Source organism: Apium graveolens, chromosome 5, assembly GCF_009905375.1.
Source record: "Apium graveolens cultivar Ventura chromosome 5, ASM990537v1, whole genome shotgun sequence".
NCBI lineage: Eukaryota > Viridiplantae > Streptophyta > Magnoliopsida > Apiales > Apiaceae > Apium > Apium graveolens.
Genome location: NC_133651.1, coordinates 270,301,112 through 270,314,878, shown reverse-complemented (window position 1 = coordinate 270,314,878; position 13,767 = coordinate 270,301,112). Strand labels below are relative to the sequence as shown.

General features: G+C 43.0%; 1 non-coding gene across 1 annotated transcript; it reads left to right on the top strand.

Annotated features, from left to right (window-relative positions):
- Positions 1-11,375: 11,375 nt before the first annotated feature.
- On the top strand, positions 11,376-11,481 carry LOC141663185 (small nucleolar RNA R71). The gene has a single exon (XR_012551267.1). It is a non-coding gene; the product is annotated as a small nucleolar RNA R71 (small nucleolar RNA).
- Positions 11,482-13,767: the final 2,286 nt, after the last annotated feature.

The following is a 13,767-nucleotide window of genomic DNA, read 5'->3' as shown; positions in this document are numbered from 1 at the left end:
TGGACTGCTAGGCCCAATAAGAAGATGTATGACATTCAGACCAGAAAGGTTAACATGCTGATCAGGCCTGATGGACCAGATCAGGCCTGATGGAACAAAGAAGGCCCAAAAACCCTGATTATTAATTAATTTCGTAATTAATTAATAAGGGAAAAATCAGCTATTAAGAAGAGTCCCGATAAGGATATAAATCCTTACAGATTAGCCTCAAGGGGACCTAAAAGGATAAGGAATCAGTTTCCTACTAGCTCGGACTCCAAAGTCCATTCTAATTATGAGACTTGCCCACCAAGTCTCCTATACCGAGTCCAATTCAAGGACTCCCAACATCTATATAAGGGGCCTCACCCCACAGATCAGAACTACGTTTTTTAACTTGATCCTTGGCAATCAGCAAGGTACGTAGGCATCTTGTTAAGGCAGATTGAGTCACGAAACACAAGAGCAGTCAAATCGAGCCTTGAAGCTCACGTTCCTTATTATTAAACACAACAATTATATATATTAGTTTTAAATCCATAACATTTGGCGCTGTCTGTGGGAAAGGACAACAACAACCATGGCGAGAACATGGAGAACAATTAAAGCTCTAGAGGAAGGAACCCCATCAGAGACAACCCAGGTGATTTCGTCAACCGTGGAGGTTCCTCCCCATTCAACTTATGCATCCACTCAGGGGGAAGCCCAGATAGGGGCAACTCAACCTCAGCCACAAGGGACAACTCCCCCGACTATTCAAGGTACGAATCCTCAAGTTCAACAAGTACATATACCTGTGAATTCTCGACCCGTCAGGTATGAATATTCAACTATTGTTACTGCTAACCCCCCTTATGGGATGCCCCTTCACCCTGAGGTTAGAGGAAGCGGATATGCTGGGCGAAGCGAAGCACGAGGGGAGTCGCCCCCCTATATACGAGGTTTGGCTCCTATCCCTGAGGATCGGGAATTTTCTGGTCCTTACACTGAGAGAGACTCCGAATCTTCAGATGATGAAGTGGCCCCGAGAAGGAGGCGTCCTGGAAAAGAGCCAATGGCCGATGGAAGGCAACGCCCCCAAAGCACCCCAGGGGTGAATCCCCAAGAAGTGCAGGAAAGGATCATGGCTCATGAGGCTGAAATCCAAAGGTTGAGGCGTGATTTGGAGGCTCACCAGGCCACCAGACCCCAGATACCTCCTAGGGAGAGAAATCCTCCTCCTGTCATAGACCTGGATGGTCCGGTACGAAGAAGGGCTGTTGTCCCAAGAACCGATCCAAGCAATCTCCTTCCCCCTGGAGATCCCGATGATCCAACTCCACCCTTCACAGAAGAGATAATGAATGCCCATATCTCAAGGAAATTCAAGATGCCCATTATCAAAGCCTATGATGGCACGGGAGACCCCGCTAATCATGTTAGGACATTCTCTAATGCACTGCTGCTGCAACCCGTGAATGATGCTATAAAGTGTCGGGCCTTCCCTCAAACCCTGTCGGGTATGGCTCAAAGATGGTACAGTCGCCTGCCCCCAAACTCTATTGGATCATTCAGAGAATTAAGTCAGGCTTTTATTAAGCAATTCATCAGTGGAAGAGTCCATGAGAACAGTTCAGCATCTCTTATGAGTCTTGTGCAGGGAGCTAAGGAATCCTTGAGAGATTACCTGAATCGTTTCACAAAGGAGGTTTTAAAAGTCCCGGACCTTGATGATAAGGTAGCCATGATAGCACTGCAACAAGGAACTAGGGACGAGTTTTTTAAGATGTCCTTGGCCAAACGTCCCCCCTGAAAGCATGTTGCAGCTCCAAGAGAGGGCAGGGAAGTATATCAAGGTTGAAGAAAGTATGAGGAAGACCGTAGTAAGTAATGAGCCCACTGGAGGCAAGAAGCGGAAAACTGATTTAGAATATATTGTAAAGGACAAATATCCTAGAACCGAACAAAACCCTGATTCAACCCCCAAGAAGGGAGGACCTGGGCAAAAGTTCACTGAATACGCTAAGCTGAATGCTCCTAGAAGTCAGATTTTGATGGAGATTGAGAAAGATAGAGATATTCGCTGGCCTAAGCCCTTGAAGGCTATCCCGCCAAGCTAGATAAGAGCAAGTATTGCAGGTTTCACAAAGATGTTGGCCATGACACCGATGAGTGTAGGCAATTGAAAGATGAAATTGAGTTTTTGATTCGAAAAGGAAGATTGAACAAGTATATTGGAGATGGAGGGGACAGAAACAATAATGGAAGGAAGAACTTTGAAGATCATAGGAGGGACCAAGATGATCAGGGGCGGAATCCCCAACCTAGAGGGCCGGTTATAAATGCAATTTTTGGAGGACCGCGACGCCCTCGAGGACCTGTGATAAACACGATCTTTGGAGGTCCAACAGCTGCTCGATTGTCCAAAAATTCCAGAAAGGCATATACTAGGGAGGTTATGCATATTGTTGGAGAATCCCCGAAGAGGGCCAGGACAGAAGTAACATTGGCTTTTGATGATTCCGACCTAGAGGGTGTGAAGTTTCCCCATGACGACCCGCTGGTCATAACACCGATAATAGGAAATAGTCCGGTTAAGAGGGTCCTTATGGATAATGGTGCTTCTGTGGATATCTTGATCCACGACACCTTTCTAAGGATGGGGTATAACGACTCCCAGTTGACACCAACCAACATGTCGATATATGGATTTGCTGGAGTAGAATGTCCTGTGGAAGGGATAATCAAATTGCCGACCACCATAGGTACGGAACCAAGGCAAGCAACGCAGATGCTAGATTTCATGGTGGTAAAGGCTAGTTCAACTTATAATGCTATCATGGGGAGAATAGGAATACATGCCTTCAAGGCAGTCCCCTCTTCCTACCATTCAATCATGAAGTTTCCCACCCGAAACGGGATTGGAGAAGAGAGAGGAGATCAAAAAATGGCTAGAAGCTGTTATGTGGCCTCTTTGAGGGCAGATGGAGTCGGGGGGCAGGTTCTTCCTATTGAAGATATGGATGTCCGAGAAAATGATGAGAAGAGAGGAAACCCAGCAGAAGACTTGGTTTCTATTCCTTTAGACCCCGAGAAGTCTGAGAGGATGACTTTCATTGGAGCCACATTAAAGGAGCCCCTTAGAGGGAAGTTGGTGGAATTTTTGCAAGAAAATAGTGATGTCTTTGCATGGTCAGCAGCTGATATGCCAGGCATAGACCTGGAGCTGATTACTCACAAGCTAAACGTGGATCCAAGCCGGAAGACAGTGAAACAAAAAAAAAAGAAATTTTGCCCCCGAAAGATAAGAGGCTATAAAACAGGAAGTAGAAAAGCTTTTAGAGGCTGGTTTCATTGAGGAGATTCAATTTCCGGAGTGGTTAGCAAACCCTGTAATGGTGAAGAAGGCTAATGAAAAGTGGAGGATGTGTATAGACTTCACTAATCTGAATGATGCATGCCCCAAAGACTGTTTTCCGCTGCCTAGAATTGATACTTTGATTGATGCCACTGCTGGACATGAGATGCTGAGTTTCATGGATGGATTTAGCGGATACAACCAGATCAAAATGTATAAGGATGACATTCCAAAGGTATCATTTATCACTGACTTTGGTGTTTATTGTTATCTTGTTATGGCGTTTGGTCTCAAGAATGCAGGAGCCACCTATCAAAGGTTGGTGAATAAAATTTTTAAGGATCTTATTGGTAAGACTATGGAAGTCTATGTTGATGACATGTTAGTCAAGAGTCTAGTAAAGACTGATCATATAGCCCATTTAAGGGAAGCTTTTGAGGTCCTGAGGTACCACAAGATGATGTTGAATCCTACGAAGTGTGCTTTCGGAGTAGGATCTGGAAAATTCTTGGGACTGATGGTCTCAAAGAGGGGAATTGAGGCTAACCCGGATAAAATAAAGGCGATCCTGGACATGGAACCACCAAAAACTGTTAAGGATGTTCAGAAGCTTACAAGAAGGGTTGTTGCGCTAGGACGATTCATCTCCAAGTCGGGTGACAAGTGTTTGTCATTCTTCAAGTCGCTAAAGAGCATCAAAGACTTTGTATGGAGTGAGGAAAACCAGAAGGCATTTGAAGAGTTAAAGAAGTATATGGCCCAGGCCCCGTTGTTGGCCAAGCCAGTTCTGAGTGAAGTTTTATTCTTGTACTTGGCTGTTTCAGAGAGCGCCTTGAGCGCGGTGTTGGTTAAGGAGGAGCTAAAAGTCCAGAAACCCGTGTATTATGTCAGCAAAATTCTGCATGGTGCTGAATTAAATTATTCAACTATTGAGAAATTTGCTCTAGCCTTGGTAATGGCTTCAAGAAAACTGCGTCCTTACTTTCAGGCTCATCAGATTGAGGTGCTAACGAATCAGCCACTGAGAAATATCATTCACAGTCCCAAGGCAAGTGGGAGATTGATTAAGTGGGCAATAGAGTTGGGAGAGTTCGATCTCAAGTATAAGCCACGTACGGCCATAAAAGCCCAGGCACTAGCGGACTTCGTGGTGGAATGTACCATACCCAACCAAGAAGTCGGGGGGCAGGAAGATACCATACCTCAAGATAAGGGAGTCGATAATGGGGATAGAGAGAAGGATGATAAGGAGAAAGAATATTGGGTTCTCTATTTTGATGGAGCATCAAAAACAAATTCCAGTGGAGCAGGGTTGGTTTTGCAAAGTCCTGATGGGTTCTTAATTGAGTATGCTATGAAGCTAGACTTCCCAACCACAAACAATGAGGCAGAGTATGAAGCCCTGATAGCTGGCCTTGGTCTAGCTGGGACACTTAGAGTAAAAAACTTAAAGGTCCGTGGAGACTCGAAGCTAATCATATCCTAGGTAAAGGGAGAATTTGAGGCAAGGGATGATACGATGGCTAAGTATGTCCGCCTAGTAAGGGCTGTGATGACCCAATTTAATAAATGCCATGTTGAACACATTCCAAGGGAAGAAAATGCTAAAGCAGATGCGCTATCAAAGTTTGCTTCATCTGAGATAGAAGAAAGTTCAGGAAGTGTGTACTTCCGTGTTTTGAAAACACGAAGCATAGATGTTAAGCTTGTGGCTCCTATAGGCCTGGGGACATCCTGGATTGATCCCATTAAGGCTCATATTCAAACCGGTTGGTTGCCAAGCGATGCAACTGAAGCACGGAAGTTAATTGTTCGGGCACTAAGGTACTCTTTGATAGATGGGATTCTTTACAAAAGATCTTTCGTGGTTCCCTACTTGAGGTGTCTCAGGCCCGATGAGGTACGCTTGGCTTTTGAAGAAGTGCATGAAAGTATTTGTGGACAACACTTGGGGGGCAGGGCCTTGTCTCATAAGATAACTCATTTAGGCTTTTATTGGCCAGAAATGATGGCTGATGCCAAAGAATACGTGAAGAAATGTGACCGCTGTCAGAAGCATGCACCTGTTGTTAGACAACCCCTTGAGATGCTGACCTCTATCAACTCGCCCATTCCTTTTGCTATGTGGGGAATGGATATTTTGGGGCCTTTTCCCATGGCCACAGCACAAAGGAAGTTTCTGATTGTAGCCATTGATTATTTCACCATGTGGATCGAAGCCAAACCCTTGGCCAAGATCACAACTAAGCAGGTTGAACAATTCCTGTGGGAAAACATTATGTGTCGATATGGAATTCCTCGTATCCTCGTCACTGACAATGGAACACAATTCAACAATGAGGAATTCAAGAAGTATTGTGAAGAAAATGAAATTGAGTTACGGTTCACCTCTGTGGCTCACCCGCAAGCCAATGGGCAAGCGGAGGTAGCAAATCGGATAATCCTGGATGGACTAAAGAAGAGGATCGAGAAATCAAGAGATAATTGGGTGGATGAAATACTTCCAATATTATGGGCCTACAGGACTACCTGTAGAGTCACGACAGGAGCAACTCCCTTCATGTTGGCATATGGGGCAGAAGCAGTAGTTTCAGTAGAGATATCACATTCCTCTCCAAGGATTCAGGCTTTCAATGCAGAAGAAAATGAGGAAGGGCAGAGGTTAGCCCTGGATTTAATCGATGAAGTGCGAGATAAGGCACATGCAAAGATAGTAGAATATCGGAAAAAGGCTTCATTCTACTACAACCTAAGGGTTAAAGAAAGGTTTTTCAAACAAGGTGACCTAGTCTTGAGAAAGATAGAAGCTTTTGGTGTCGGATAAAAAGGAAAGCTTACCCCGAATTCGGAAGGGCCGTACAAAGTCAAGAGTGTTCAGGGTAGAGGAACCTACAAGCTGGAAACTATGGATGGTTTTGAAGTCCCGAGAACCTGGCATGCACAAAACCTGAAGGTTTACTATGTGTAAGATAGTCAAAGTACGATTCTCGCTTGTCATTATGACAAGCAGGTTTAAAAGCACCTTGAAGCTTTGCTTGCGTAGGACTTTATATTCTATTAGAATTTACATTGTCAAGTTATTATTGATTAGGGTCGAACCCATGCTATGTAAGGTTTTGGAAAACCAGACTTCGTATTAAAGAGTTTGAAATTATTTCAATCTAAGGATGCTTAAAATTTAAGTGCATATTAAATATTGTAAAGAAGAAAGAGGCAAATAATGAAAACAACATAGCTAATATAGCCCCGAAGGGTAACAACTTCCGACATAAACTAAATTCACATATTGTCTCAAAAAAGATATACAAAAAAAAACTTAGGCCTCGGAAGGCTGAGATTCTTCGGAACCACTATCCAAGGAACCACTATCCGAGGTCTCCTCGGACGTCTCAGTGGTCCCTTCAGAAGTCCCTGCAGAAGTTCCGTCAAAACTGCCTTCAGATACTTTGGAGGATGCGGGAGACACTGGATTCTGAGGCGCAGTCCTTGGAAGCTCTTCCACCCTGATCTTCTTCGAAGCAGGCGCAGGGTCTTCCTCGGATGAAGCCTCCTCCTCCCCAGAGCTAGACTCCAGTTCTTTCCTCTTGTGGCTTGGGCTCCCTGAAGCGCCGTCTTTGATCATGTCAGCAAGCTTATTAGTAATGCCCCCCAGCTCCGAAACTCGCACAGGGCAAGGAAAGGAGGACTGCTCGAGGACCTCTGGAAAATCATCCTGGATGGCCTCCACAGCAGCATCCCAGCCCTCTTTGTAGCTAACTGGGTGAAGAAGGGCATCATGCTCCACCATCAAGTCTTTGAATTCCTGGGTGTCCATCCAGCCATCAAAAGCTTTGTCCTTCTACGCCTTCAGAATAACATTTTCGGCCCGGGCCGTTTCCAGGTCAGAAGTGGAAGAGGCCAGTTGAGCTTCAAGGGCCTCTATTTTCTGGTTGGCCTCCTCCAACTTCTTGTTGGCATCTTCCAGGCCAACCTTCCAAGCCTTAGCTTGGTGAATTGCCCCTTGGAAACGGACGTTAGCCTGCAAGAGAAACAGCAAAAGTATGAGAAAAGAAACATGGAAAGGCAAGTATGAAGGGCATAGGTAAAGGACGTACCGTCGCCAGAGCCTGGCCTCCAAAAAGCTCATTCCCCTCTAAGTCCTATTGAAGGACAAAATCTTGATAGTCCACCGGGGAGATGGAATGCTTAGACCATTCCTTGGGCAGCGCCGTGCTGTCCACGATTGAATCCTTGCCCCGGATCCCCCAAGCAGGTTGAAAATAGGACCCTGGCCTCTGCTTGGTGTGCAAAACTTGGTTGGGGCCTTCCTCGCTTGACTCCGTTGCCTGGAGGAGGAACTCAGGGAAGCGGTCACCAAGGCGAGGGTCTTTAAAGACCTTCCCAGTCCTTTTTATCCTGGTTGTCTCCAGGTCCTTAGGCTTGGTAGCCTCCTAAATCTTCTCTGCCACTGCAATAAACAAAGTCAGTTGAAAAATCAATGGAATAGAAAATGAAGGAAATAAAAGGGGTAAGAGGGGGAACTTACTTTTCTTATGAACGGGCGAGAGGCCGCGTTCTACCAGGACGGTCTCCCGGATAAGGTCCCAAGAATGGGAAGTGCCATTGTCTTGCGTAAGGAGGTTGAAAGCTCTAGCCTCCTCCTCAGACAAAGTTATATCATTTGGGCTCCCGTCCACGGCCAGCCCAAAGGACGATCGAAACAGGGAGCCCCAATCTCCACCTTCCCAAACAATGAACAAAAAATCTTTCTTCCACCCCAAGTTGTTGTCAGGGATGGACTTCCAATTCACAATATGGGGAATAGTGGGGCGCTGATTTAGAGAAACCCAACTCGGACTTTTATCAGGGTTGTTCTTGAACTGAAAAATCTTTCTGAAGACAGCAACAGATGTGGAGACATTGTGCTTAGCGCATTACGACAGATAGCACAGAATGAGCCTCCAAGAATTAGGGGGGAGTTGGCAAGGGCTGATGCCCACATCAGCCAGTAGCAAAGGAATGAATGGATGAAAAGGGAGTCTGATACCTGCCCTTAGAGTATCCCTATAGACGCATAGTGCGTCCTTTTTCCACTGACAGGCCGTGTCGGCCGGACCTGCAAGAACCAGCTTAAAAGGTTCCTTGATTCTGAAGCAGCTGCTCAACTTTTCCAGCTCCTTGGGGTCCCGTAAGGCACTGATATGGTCGTGCGCATCCAGATGCGCATCAGACGGGTACTCGTCCCCTCGAGTGTTGATCATGTCGATTAAAGAAGTGTACCTCGATCGGATAGGGAACTCGTTGGACTTTCTAGCCACGTTCATCTTGGCCAAGCGAGTCATTTTCTTGTCAGCCATCTGCAAAAAGGACACATACAGGATATCTTAAAAGGGCACACAATAAAATAGACACGAAAAGAAAAGGGAGGGATTTTACCTGAAGAAGCGCTCCTAAAAAAGGCTTTGAGCTCCGACTTACTGTTATTGCTCTGAGAATCTTAGCAGGAGGAGAAAGAAGAAAACTTAGAAATGAGAAGGTAAGAAGTAGTAGTCTCTCCTCAGTCCTTTATATAAGAGGAAAAGGAAGTTGAAGGGACGAAAGCCCATTAAGGACAAAGGCCCATAAGAAAAAACCCAGAAAAAGGAATATTCCAGATTATTCCAAGGATTCTAGAGGATTCTAAACAGAGAATATTAAGCCCAGATCAATATTAAGCCCAGTAAGATCTGGAAAAATCCCAATAAAGGAGGCCCAGTAAGTTTTGGAAAAGCCCAATAAAAGAGGCCCAATAAGATTTGGAAAAACCCAATAAGGCCCAATAAAGAAGGCCCGACCCAAATCCAATTAGGATTTGGAATTTGGAAAATACAATACCTTAAATTAAAGCCAAATAAAGAAGGCTAGTGGAAGACCAGGATTCAGGTCGAAATTCAGGTCGTGAATCATGCCCGAAAACTTTCGAACAGGCACCCGAAAATAATGGGTCAAAAAGACCAGGGTTCAGGTCGAATTCCAGGTCGTGGATTCTGCCCGAAATTATTCGACTAGACACATGAAAATAACAGAAATAATAGGACTGAATTGAGGTCGAAACTTCGACCAAGAATGAGGTCGAATAAACCAAGCATCTCTCAAGAATGGGGATTAAAAACCCAGGTCAAAGTTCGACTAGGATCCTGGTCGAATTCCAGGTCGTGGATCCTAGTCGAAATCCTTCGACCAGGAAGCAAGAGAATCAAAGAATTTTCAAACAGGATTCAGGTCGAAATTTCGACTAGAATCCTGGTCGAAATCCTAGTCGAGGCTCCAAACCAGGAGCTAAAAAGTGGGGGAGTTTTCGACCTAGATCCAGGTCGAAAGTTCGACTAGGATCCTGGTCGAATTCCAGGTCATGGATCCTAGTCGAATTCCTTCGACCAGGATGGCAAAGCTGACCCCAATTTCGACTAGGATCCAGGTCAAAATTTCGACTAGGATCCGGGTCGAAAAAGGGCTGGAAATCTGAAAAATCAGAAAATTAGGGGAAAATCCCAGAAAATTAGGGAAAACCCCGGAAAATTAGGGAAAAATCCCAGAAAATTAGGGGAAAATCCAGAAATTAAGGATAAATCCCATAAAATTAGGGAAAAATCCCAGAAAATTAGGGAAAACCCCGAAAAATTAGGGAAAATCCAGAAATTAAGGATAAATCCCAGAAAATTAGGGAAAAATCCCAGAAAATTAGGGAAAACCCGGAAATTAGGGAAAAACCCAGAAAATTAGGGGAAAATCCAGAAATTAAGGGAAAAACCCAGAAAATTAGGGAAAATCCAGAAAATTAGGGAAAATCCCGGAAATAAGGGAAAAATTCCTGGAAATTAAGATAATTCCTGAATAAAAGGAAAATTCATTGTAAATGTGTAGGTCGCTCCACACTTTACGGAAAAACGAAACCCTGTAAGTGAACGAATAGACTTAACTTCTGCGAAACCCAATCAATGTTTCCCAAAAGTTGGGGGGCAAATGATAGGGATAAATAAATTATGATAGTATAATTAAATACTGCATTAATTGTACAAGGTGTGGACTGCTAGGCCCAATAAGAAGATGTATGACATTCAGACTAGAAAGGTTAACATGCTGATCAGGCCTGATGGACCAGATTAGGCCTGATGGAACAAAGAAGGCCCAAAAACCCTGATTATTAATTAATTTCATAATTAATTAATAAGGGAAAAATCAGCTATTGAGAAGAGTCCCGATAAGGATATAAATCCTTACAGATTAGCCTCAAGGGGACCTAAAAGGATAAGGAATCAGTTTCCTACTATCTAGGACTCCAAAGTCCATTCTAATTATGAGACTTGCCCACCAAGTCTCCTATACCGAGTCCAATTCAAGGACTCCCAACATCTATATAAGGGGCCTCACCCCACAGATCAGAACTACGTTTTTTGACTTGATCCTTGGCAATCAGCAAGGTACGTAGGCATCTTGTTAAGGCAGATTGAGTCACGAAACACAAGAGCAGTCAAATCGAGCCTTGAAGCTCACGTTCCTTATTATTAAACACATCAATTATATATATTAGTTTTAAATCCATAACAGCTTGTTTCCAAACTGCTGGTATGGCTGTTGCATACTACCCTGATTATTACTCTAGCTGAAGTTAGGATGGTTGCGGTTGTTAGGATAATAAGTGGCAGGAACTGGTTGTTGTGACCCTTAAAAATTGCTCACAAACTGAGTTGATTCACTAGATATCACATATTGCTCTGTCGCATGTGAACCTGCACAAAGCTCACAAACACTAGTTATCTAATGAACAACATAGTTGGCTAGAGAATCGACCTTCATAGTCAACAGCTTTAGTTGTGCAGTGATAGCCATAGCTATATCCACTTACAGAATTTCTGCTACCTTACCTTATGGTAGAATCTGAGTTGGATTCTGATATTCATTTGCAGCCATCATCTCAATTAGCTCATAAGCTTCCTCATAGCTCTTAGCCTATAAAGCTCCACCTGATGCTGCATCGAGCATAGGTCTTGATTGTGCTCCCAACCCATTATAAAAGCAATTGATCACCATCCAATCAGGCATTCCATGATGAGGACACTTCCTAATCATTCCGTATAGCACTCCCAAGCTTCACATAAAGATTCACCTGATTACTGCGTGAATTGATTAATAGCATTCCTGATTGTAGCTGTCTTTGCCAAAGGGAAGAATTTAGTAAGAAATTTCTGAGCAAGATCCTACCATTTCGCAATAGAACCTGGTGGTAGAGAGTGCAACCAGCTCTTAGCTTTATTGCTCGAAGAAAATGGGAAAAGTCTCAGTTTCACAACATCTTCAGAAACATTGTTGAATTTGAAGGTGTCGCAGATCTCGATGAAATCCCTAATGTGCATATTAGGATCTTCCGTTGGAGAACCCCCAAACTGGACTGAATTATGTACCATCTGAATTGTTTGAGGCTTGATTTCAAAGGTATTAGCTGTGATAGTTGGCCTAACAATGCTAGATTGAATGTCATTGATCTTTGGTTGAGAATAATCCATCAACATTTCGTTGCTGTTGCTGGTTCTCCCATTGTAATGATCACATCTTCTTCGACTTTTTTAACTTCTTCAAAAACTTCTTCTTCTAATTCTTCAACTTCCTTATCTTTTTCAATTGTTTCCTTACGAGACTAAGAACGTGTTTGCATACACGCTCTCTAGAGTACTTGAAACACACCAAAGTAACTGTAGTAAGTAAAGTAATCTGAGTCAGTGAACTTTAACAACCACTAATTTCAAGCACATAAACTAAAAATTAACACTGAGTCCCCGGCAGCGGTGCCAAAAACTTCTTCACAGCAAAACACACGCGAAAATAAACATAAGCGTAGGCAAACATAAGTAGTATAAGATTTAAGTCAAGTTTGATCCCACGGAGACTGGTTTAGGTTAAGTTCAGATTATGCACTTAAGCAACAATGTATGATTATCGTTCACAACTAAGACAAGTAACAAAATTGAGTTGATTAACTACTTAAGAGATTATACTAGCATGCATTAACTAAGAGATAAAAAGTGAATTACTTGTATGAGAATAAAACATAAAATTCTAACTTTATTAAATACTTCATTCAAAGTTTATGTCTTTATCAATAGTATGCGATGGTGATGATAACTAATCAGATAACACGAAATTAGTATATGCTATCTTTGGATATACGTATACCCTACTACTAAGCATCCACAATCAAGATCAAAGCCCAATAGACACCAATTATGCTTAGACCCTATATGTCTATAGAATATGAAAACTTAACGGTTTAAGAACAAGTTATCTATTATGATTACATAGGGTGTAAGATGGTTAAAATTACACTACGAATTATGCATGTCAATTCATACATAAACCTATGCTAGCATGGCAAGTTCTAAAGCTCTATATTCACTGTCGCTTCAATAGAGATTAACAAATAATCTTGGATGTTAGCTACGCATCAAAGACGAATAAGCACAACCAAACTAGAAAATCATAAATCACCACACACTAAAGATTTTAAACAATCAACTATTGAAATCCATAAGTAAATCCACTAGAACCCCATGACAATGATTAGTTCATGATCGAACACATCGTCACCATGAGTTCCAATGAAAAGATGGTAATAAATAAGTTCAAAATACTATGCAAGAATATATAAAGTTCTAGGGTTTAGAACAAGAATAAAAAAAGCATCCAAAAGTATCGCTTAAATCGATGAATATAAAAGTATGAACTAATTCTTCTTCTCCTTATCCGTCTCATGTGCTCTAGGTCTTCTTAATGTTCTCCCTACTTCCTCGTTATTAAAAACGTCTTCATGTCATTATATATAAGCCCCCGGTTGACCTGGACTCTTCAACTCACCCAATCAGACTCAAATCAGGATTCTGCAGCAAGTGTCAGGCGCGGGCGCACTTGGTTGGGTGCGGGCACGCTCCCTTACTGACATAACAGGCGCAGGCGCGCTCTATAGGGCGCGGGCGCACTGTACTTCTGTTCTTTTTCTGCAGCTTCTTCTTTTGCCACTTCATTCTTCGTGTGATCTTCCGCAACTCCATTCCTAACCTCTTATTATCATAAAAACATTGAAAAGCACCTTTCCACCTCTTGACTAGTGTCGTGCAACGACTCAACACAAAAATACATCAAAAAACACCAAATACTTGAGTCCAAAAGACCAACTTAAGCCGATATGAAGCGTTCCAAGTGGATATAAATTCCACTTATCAGAGTGGTGAGGACCAAACATAACCTGAGTCAACCTTGGTCAAGAAACCAAAGAAGGCAAAACAAACTGAGTTGACAACTCAAGCCACATCTACACCCTCCCAACAGGATGCAGTTGTAAAACAGGGAATTAAACAGAGTCTAGAGGTATCCTCTCAACATGGTGTCTCTATTGAACAAAGCATCCACCCAAATGCATCATGTAGAGTCTGCACCAACAC